We start from the raw sequence: 7,175 nt of genomic DNA, 5'->3' as shown, positions 1-7,175 counted from the left end.
AAGAAAAATCTGTGATCCATCTGATTCTACTTTTCTCATCTATTCTCCAAATGCATATAAAACACCTGCTCTGTGCCAGAAACCCTGCCAGGTACATGACCATGACAGTCCGTCTTAATGGGATTTATATTCTAGCACCAGAGACATAAAAATAAATTAAAAAGCAAAATGAAATGGTTACAAGTTTTAGAGGGAAATAAAGAGAGTGCTAATAACAGAATAGCAGGTAGCCTATTTAAATAGTGGGGTCAGAGGAGGACTTCTCTGAGAAAGTAGCATTTATTTTGAAACCTAAAATATGGGAAAGAACCAGTCATGTGAGGAGATAAAGTTAGATAATTTTAAGCAGAGGAAGCAGCGAGCACAAAAACCTTGAGGAGATGGAAAGCGCTTGATATGATAAAAGAACAGAAGAAATCCTTCTGTCGGTAACTTGTTTTCTATCTGTTCAACCCTTTATCTTGGGGTTCTAATATGCCTAGATATTCTTTTCAAATGTTTGTTCATTGTCGTGAATGTTAAGATGCTTAGTCTCTGATAGTCTTTTTTTTTTTTTAATTTTTTTAAAAATTTTTTTACACCTACTACACCTGGTCTTCCTAAGTGGTTTCCCATCCAAGTACTAACCAGGCCCAATCCTGCTTAATTTCTCAGATCAGACAGGATTGGGCTTGTTCAGGGTGGCATGACTATAAGTTGTTTTTTTTTGAATTTTTTTCCCAATAGTATTTTTGATCCAATTAATTTTTATTCTTTTTCATCATTTTCTCCCTTCCATAATCTTTGTTCTCTATTTTGAGTATTTTTCTTTTTTCATAAAAAAGGAAAAATCACTTTTATTCTTGCTATTCAGAGGTGATCACTGTTAACATGTTGATATTCATCTTTCTGGTTGCATAAAAATATATTATGGAAATTTTTAGTATTTTTCTTTCAAGTATCTTGGAATTTCTGCCTCGATTTTTTGTGTTTCTTAATTATTCTCTTATATTTTTCATCACTTGTCTTTTGCACTGGGTTAGGAAATGATATTAAATTTGGTAATTTATCACTAAATATATCTTCAGGGATAATCATTATTTCATCTATAGACATTTTTATTTTTGACAATCACATTTTTATTTTTTAATGAATTATTACTTCTTTATTGTAGTAAGAACATTTAACATGAATTCTACCACCTTACAAATTATAAGTGTACAATACGGCACTGTTATGTATAAGCACAATGTTGTACAGCAGAACTCTGAAACATATTTGTTTTTTTTCAATTACAGTTGACATTCAATGTTATTTTATATTAGTTTCAGGTATGCGGCATAATGTTTAGACATTTATATAATTTAGTGATCCCTCCGATTAGTCTAGTACCCACCTGGCACCATACACAGTTATTAGTATTGACTGCATTCCCTATGCTGTACTTCACATTCCCGTGGCAGTTTTGTAACTAGCAATTTGCACTTCTTAATCCCTTCCCCTTTTTCATCCAACTCCCTGACCCCTCCTTCCATCTGGCAATCACCAGTTTGTTCTCTGTATCTATGGGTCTGTTTTCATTTTGTTTGTTCATTTATTTTCATAAGTGAAATCATATGGTATTTGTCTTTCTCTGTATCTGACTTATTTCACTTAGCATAACCCCCTAGGTCCATCCATGTCATTGTAAATGGTAAGATTTCATGTTTTATGGCTGAGTAATATTCCGTTTTATATATATATGTACCATCTCTTCTTTGTCCAGTCATCTATTGATGAGCACTTAGTTTGCTTTCGTATCTTGGCTATTGTAAATAGTGCTGCAGTGAATATAGGGGTGCATATATCTTTTCGAATTAGTGTCTTGGATTTCTTAGGATAAAGACCCAGAAGTGGGATTATTGGGTCATAAGGTAGTTCTATGTTTAATTTTTTGAGAAACCTCCAGACTGTTTTCCATAGTGGCTGCACCAGTTTGCAATCCCACCAACAGTGCACAAGGGTTCCCTTTCCTCCACATCCTCTCCAACACTCACTGTTTGTTGATTTTTTGAAACTTATTCATCTTATATAAGTGAAACTTTATACCCCTTGAGTAGTAATTCCCCATACCCCACCCGCTGGAATCACCATTCAGTTATTTGCTTCAATGAGCTCGACTATTTTAGATATCTCATGTAAGTGGAATTATGCAGTATTTGTCCTTTCATGACTGAGTTATTTCACTTAACCTAGTGTCCTCCTGGTCCATTCATATTCTCACATGTCGTAACTTTCCTTATTTTTAAAGGCTCAATAATATTCATATGTGTGTGTGTATATATATATGTATATATAGACACATGTGTGTATATATGTGTATATATATGTATATATAGACACACACATATATATGTATACATATATATGTATATATATATGTATATATAGACACACACGTGTGTCTATATATACCCACACACACACGTGTGTGTCTATATATACATATATATGTATATATAGACACATGTGTGTGTCTATATATATGCATATATATGTATATATACATATATGTATATATACATATATATGTGTGTGTGTCTATATATACATATATATGTGTGTGTGTCTATATATATATATATATATATATATATAGACACACACACCACATTTTATCTATTCATCTGCCAATGGACATGTAAGTTGCTCTCATGTCTAGCTATTATAAATAACGCTGCAATGAATATGTGAGTGCACATATTTCTTCAATATACTGATTTCAATTCTTTTACAATAAAAACTTTAAGTGGATTATTGGATAATACGATAGATCTATTTTTAATTTTTTGAGGAACCTTCATACTGTTTTCCATAGCAGCTGCACCATTTTGCATTCTTAGCAAAAATGTGCAAGGTTTCCAAATTCTTCACATTCTGCCAACATTTGTTGTTGTTGCTGTTTTTTTGTTGTTTTGAAAATAACCATTTTGACAGGTATGAGGTGATGTCATTGTGATTTTGTTTTTTATTTCCGTGAGGATTAGTGATGTTGAGTACCTTTTTATATAGCGTATGAACATATGTGCGTCTTCTTTGAAGCAATGTCTATTCAGGTCCTTTGTCCATTTTTAAATATAGATATGTGCCTTTTTTGCTGTTGAGTTGTAGGAATTCCTTATATATTTTGGATATTAAACCCTTAACATATATGATGTGCAAATATTTTATCCCATTCCATAGGTTGCGTTTTTCTTTCTGTAATTGCTTCCTTTGCTGTGTAGAACCATTTTATTGTGATATAGTCCCATTTACCTATTCTGCTTCTGTTATCTGTGCTTTTAGTGTCATATAGTCAAACTCTTTCCCTTTCCAGTGAGAAGCTGATATCACCTGCTTGCTAGGCACTGAGGCAGGGAAGGGGCTATAGCAATTGTTTCTGTATTAGTTCAAACTGCCATCTTCGTTCCTGCAGTCCCTAGGAGTTTAAAGTATAACAGATCCTGTCAGTGCTCTGAGACAGATGAGACAGAAGCCAGACTTTGGACATCCCCTGGAAAAGTTGGAACATTTCATGTCTAGTCCAGCTCCTTTCTCCCTCAAGGAGAAGCTGGGAGGTGGGGGTTTCCTTACAATGATATAGCACTGTGCTGGGAATAGGGATTATGGTGAGGGGATATCCCAAATTTTCCTACGAGCTTCAGTAACAGCAAGTTTTTTAGTCACCATGGGTACAGGAGGCTATTAATTATTTTCTGAATCTCTCACTAAATGAATTTGTTCATGTATTGTTGTTGATTTGTGTATTCATGGAAGGAAGGAGCACCCAAAGCTTCCAATTCTGCCATCTTGCTGACATCATATTCTAAATTATTTTTTCATAACAATTTGTTCTTTTCTTGCATAGGCCCTTGAATCTCAAGAATAATTTCACATATTTTACAAATTTTCTGATATTTGTTTTCAAAATGTTAATAACAAACATTTTTGAATAACTGTCAGTCGCTATTCTAAGCACTTAATGTGTATTAACTGATGCAATCTCTTCACAATGATTTCTTCATGGGTTAGTTCTGTTGAAATTGCTTTCTCCAATGGCAGTGATTTTCACCAAATGTTTGGTTATTATCATTGTATACATATTTATAGTTGGAGGACTAAACCAAATAGATTTCAAAAGCCAAACCTTAGTTAAATCCTATATTTAACCATAATTGAGGAGCTTAATATAGTTGGAACACCATAAAATACTATACTAATTGTTCTCACATTTAATGTATGGCCTTGACCTCTGGTGGGCCCTCAGCAGTGTCTAATCACATGTTCCTAGTTAATTTATTCTTCTAATCCCTGAGGCCACTATTATATACTTTCTCCACTTTCTTTAAACTTTCCATGCACCCTTTGCTATCATCACTCATAGTTGATGGCTATGCTTTCTATATCTTTGGTCCAACAGAAACAATCAGAAGTGAGGGTGCACATGCTCCTTAGTTACAATCACCTGTACCCACATCCTCTCCAGTCTCTGTGGATGAATTATCTTTTTCCTGTCTAAGGCTGACTTACACACTGAACCCTCTTGCCTATATAAGGGGTTCACTCCTGCAATAATATCCTTTCTTTTATGCATCATCAATATTCCCTCTCTGTTGAATCATTCTAATGAATATAGCAACATTTCCTAATATATATTTCCTCAAAAAATATTGGCGTATCCCTCTATGTTCTTCTCTTTTTTCTCTGCTCTACTTTTCAGTAAAATATCTTGAGCTGTTTAAACCCTTGCCTCTGCTTACTCTCCATTCTCTCGAACCCACTTTTAGCAAGATTTTATCTTAAAAACTCCATTGGAACAATTTTTGGCAAACTCACCAATGATGTTCACATTGACAAAGCCAATGTTTGATCATTGGTTCTCATTTTACTTGATCACTCAGCAGCTTTTAACACCGTTGATCACATTCTTTGAACAGTTTTCTCCACACTGCTTCTGGGATACCACAATTCTGTTTTCCCTCCTATTTAACTGGATATTTCTTTGTAGTTTTCTTTGATCCTTTCCTCTTTGCTTGAACTCTCAATGTTGCACAGCTCAACAGCTTCTTTCCTTTGCATAAACTCTCTCTTAGGTAATTTCATCCAGCCCCAGGGCTTTAAATACCATCTCTATGCTGATGAAATTTATATGTCTAGCCCTGAATTGGTACAACTAGCTGTCTCTCCTTGGCTATCTCATAAGAGTATCAAGTTTCACATGGCCAAATGAAAATTTTGATTCCTGTCCTCTTTTCTCCCCTCACCTGTTCCTTTACAAGTCTTTCCTATCTTGATATATGGCACCATTTACCCATTTGCTCATCTCAGAACTCTCAGTCATCCTTAATTTCTCTTTTCCTCAATTACTTCTCTTCATCCACTTAATCAGCTCGTCCTCTTGACTAGATTTTAAAAACATATCCCAAATTTCTTTTATTTTCTCCATCTCATCACACTGGCTCATAAATTTCTGTACAATCTCTCCTGCCCAAATGCAAAATTACCTTTGTGACCTGTTCTCAATTACTCTCTTCCTTGCTTACTCTGGTTTAGTCACACTAGCCTACTTGCTCTTCCTCAAACACATCGGGCATATTCCCAACTTAAGACTTTACACTTTCTCTTTCCTTTTCATAGAATGTTGTTCTTACAGCTTTCTTTATGGCTTGTCCCTATTTTTCTATAGTTCTTCACTCGATTAAAAGTCAACTTAACAGTGGCATCTTCTTTGGCCACTATTGCAATATCCAGACCTCCTGGCAGCCTGTTTCCTTCTTCTTTCCTTTGTTTTTCTTTGGCACTTACTATATTTATGTACTATTTATTTTACTTATTTATCTACTATTGTCTGTTTCCTCTTACTATAATAATAAGCTTCTTGGCAGGAGAAAATTCATTCATATTCATGTTCATATTCTCTCTCTCTCTCTCTCTCTCTCTCTCTCTCTCTCTCTCTCTCTCTCTCTCTTTCCTCTCTCTCTCTCCACCTCCTCCCCTCCCTCCATCTAGAAGAGTGTCTGGTACATAGTGCTTGGAAGAGTGCCCAGCACAAAGTAGGTGTCCAATAAATACTTGGCAAATGAATTAACTGATTTGGCAGTACAATCAATAAGCCTAAAGATGATCAAAACTATGTCTGCCCAAATGTACCAAGGTTATGTAAGATGCTAACAGTAGGAGAGATTAAAGGGCATATGAGAATTTTCCGTACTCTGCAATTTTTCTGTAAATCTATGATTTTTCAAAAATAAAACATTTATTTAAAAAAATCAAAATAATCCTATAAGTCTATCTTTCTTTACTAACACTATGACCTTAACAGCAGAGGTAACAAAGTGCTAAACATTCCTTTATAATATGAGAGTACTAAAGTATCATTGCTGAAAAGGCCCTTAGGGGCCCAGCGGAATAAACCTTTTATATTATAGATAAGAACAGGACATTTAAACAAAGCTTTATGGCTATATGGTAGCAGAGTCAAGGCTACATTCCAGGTCTCCTGATGTCTAATCAAGGCTTTTGCCTACCTTTGCACATTGCTCTTCCTTTTATAGTCAAATAAGCCAACTACATTATGGAGAATTTTCCTTATCCCTGAACTTTTGCGGCTTTTCAAATCATTCTTTGTAATCCATTTATGAATAGGATCGAATATGATTTAAAAATCATGTCTTTAACAATTAAAGGACATATTTATTTAGTTCTGTCATAAACTTTACTTATCAACACAATTGTTTGAATATTGAAGAATAAAATCTACCAGTTTATGAACAATAGAGTTGACAAAATATGTTTAATGTCAACGGAAGAGCTATTATTTTTTTTCATTTAATTTATGCTGCCTAAACTAAATTGTATCCATAGTCTACATTTTCACACAACGTAATGTTAAATGACAAAAAAGAATTCCTTTCAGATATTGTTTGTGGTGAATCTATTCTGTGTTCTGTTTATAACATCAAAAAATCAGACTGTTAATAGTTGGCAAGTGTTGATTAAAAAAACAAAATACAAGATAAAAAAGCTATTCCTATTCCAGTAAGAGTTTATGTTAATATATATTTATTTATCACAAAAGCATCTACAATTAAGTCTTAATTATTTAAGAAATTTATATGTGTTTAAAATAACTTGACATTCTCCAGAGGGTTTTTTTGATCCATAGGTGTGGTAGCCTG

The 7,175-nt window shown here is 34.1% G+C and overlaps 1 pseudogene; it reads right to left on the bottom strand.

Annotated features, from left to right (window-relative positions):
• Positions 1-578: 578 nt before the first annotated feature.
• On the bottom strand, positions 579-697 carry LOC120605450 (uncharacterized; annotated as a pseudogene).
• Positions 698-7,175: the final 6,478 nt, after the last annotated feature.

The sequence above is a fragment of the Pteropus medius genome, unplaced genomic scaffold (assembly GCF_902729225.1).
Source record: "Pteropus medius unplaced genomic scaffold, Ma_sr-lr_union100, whole genome shotgun sequence".
Classification (NCBI taxonomy): Eukaryota; Metazoa; Chordata; class Mammalia; order Chiroptera; family Pteropodidae; genus Pteropus; species Pteropus medius.
The sequence above is the reverse complement of the archived record's forward strand: the minus strand, read 5'-3'. Positions and strand labels throughout refer to the sequence as shown.